This window comes from Olea europaea, unplaced genomic scaffold, assembly GCF_002742605.1.
Source record: "Olea europaea var. sylvestris unplaced genomic scaffold, O_europaea_v1 scaffold647, whole genome shotgun sequence".
In the NCBI taxonomy this organism is placed as follows: domain Eukaryota; kingdom Viridiplantae; phylum Streptophyta; class Magnoliopsida; order Lamiales; family Oleaceae; genus Olea; species Olea europaea.
The window spans coordinates 147,057-149,350 of NW_019264840.1; positions in this window are offsets into that span (position 1 = coordinate 147,057).

Below are 2,294 nucleotides of genomic sequence, written 5' to 3' on the forward strand. Positions count from 1 at the left end.
GGTTCCTTAGCCATTGTTTGGTTAAGCTAAAAAACTGAATTAAAATTTAAATCTAAATCAAAATTTTATTTTAACCATACATTTCATAAAACTCAAAACTTTTTAATTATATATCAAATCAACTTTTATCAAAAAATTTTAAAAATCTGATTTTCATCGACGCCAAATGGAGGTTTAGTTTAGAACTATGTTAAGAGTTACTTGCTGGAAAAAAGAGTTTTGAAAGTTAAATAATTCAAATTTTTTTTTTTTATCTCTAGTTATTTCACACAATCATATGCATGTGACCTAAAAGGCTAAAAGGTTTAAAAAGAAAAACTAAGGATCAAGATTATTGGTCTTATTACTTACACAAGCAAGTAATACTTTTCAATGAGTAATGCCATTCAATTAGTGTCAAATATCAAACAAGGTAGTAACCATATAATATTAAATGATATATTTACTTAAATACAAAATCACATGATTTATTTAATTAAACTTATCAAGTGTGACCATCTAAATTAGTGTTAGATAACATTATTCTTTTTTAATGCTACAAGAAAAGGATTATCTAATAATTGACTCTCTACTCCCACATAAGGATCATATATTATATATAAATACATTATGATCTTGGCCGTTGGATAGGCTGATTTTCCAGGATGTTTTGAGATCATAAATGTTCAACTCTTGGAAAAACAGTGAGCATAGAGAATCAAAACAGTAAAAGTAACACTATTCAGTACCATGGGTGTTAAGTACCAGTTTAGATAACAATTTTATGACATTAAATAATAGATTCATTTAAATGTAATGTCATATGATTCATTTAATTGAACATATTAAGTGTAGCTATTTAGACTGGTGCTTTAGTACCACTGGTATTAGATAGCATTATTAAAAAAGTATTATGCATTGAGGAATAAAAGAAAACTTGTTAATCATAAACATGCTATAGTGTTTTTCTTGAAATGCTATAGTAATCTGGACTCTCTCCATATTCGTGTCCAATTTCGAAGGAAAATGCCTCCTTTTATAGGTAGAGTTTTCTTATTATACGACTTCAATCTCTTCAAGCTATAGTGCTTTTCTTGAAATGTGTGATTTTCAAGTTGGCATGATCATCTTGGTAGAGAGGGACGATGCCTGTGGCTCGGAAGAATCATCAGTGGGGTGAGCGCACTACAATGCCAAGGCGCCACCTCGATGGTGCCCCACACACCTCGAGGGTGTGTGGTCGGCCACTCACAGAGGTAGCGTACCCTAATAGGGCGGTCGCACCAGCTACAGAAAATTCTATCATGTGGCTCAGTGATGACCTATGAGGTAATCTCCAACCTTAGATTGTACCATGTGCCATCTGGAGTGTGCTTTGGTCTTACGAGCAGAATAGAAGTTTTAAACACAGAAATCTTTAGAATTCTCATTACATTTCAATATTTTTCATTCCCTCACCGACCTATTTCTTCCCTAGAAGAATGTTGTTTATAGAATCACTTATCAATATTGTTATGCCTCTTCTAATGAGGTTTTAAGCATTGCCAAATAGCATGTGCACAGCAAGAGAATTTAGGTCCGCACTCCATATCATTCTACACATGTAGCAATTTGGCAGAGCCCCCATGGCCGAGCCCCCAAGGGTGAGACCCTTATTAGTCGAACCCCATTGGAGAGCCAAGCCCCATGAATGAGATGAGAAAGGTAGAGGCATCTTAGGGAAGATCTTTATACAAGATCTTGTAACAAGTGGGTGATGTGACAACTCACTGCATAAGTAGCTCAACTTAATTAGTAAGTCAAGTCTACTCTTACATTTCAGGCGTAGGACTACCAATAGTCATAACAATAAATTCATTTGAGATTAAGTATGACTGATTGATGCCTATGACAAGAGACTCCAACCACTAAGTTGAGACTACGTGTCTCTTCATCCAACGGCTCTTACTCACTATTTTCTACTATAAAAAGGCTCACACTTGGTGTCATTCAAAAGGGAATGCAAGTTTAGACTCTCAAGCTATAACTTTGCTCTCTTTAATCTCTATATCACTCCCGTGTTTGAACCCTTTTTACTCTCTCTCTCTCTCTCTCTCTCTCTCTCTCTCTCTTTCTCTCTCTATGTATATATTCTTATATAGGTTGACTTGATCATCGGAGTGTCTGTGGTCGGCTCCCCCACCACGGGAGATTGGTCATAAGCTCTAACGATTTGGCCAAGTGTGCAGGAAGGAGCTATGTGGACATGATAGGAGCTGGGATCTATTGGCTACATTGAAAGTACATTTTTTTAGGTTAACAAATATCATACGTAG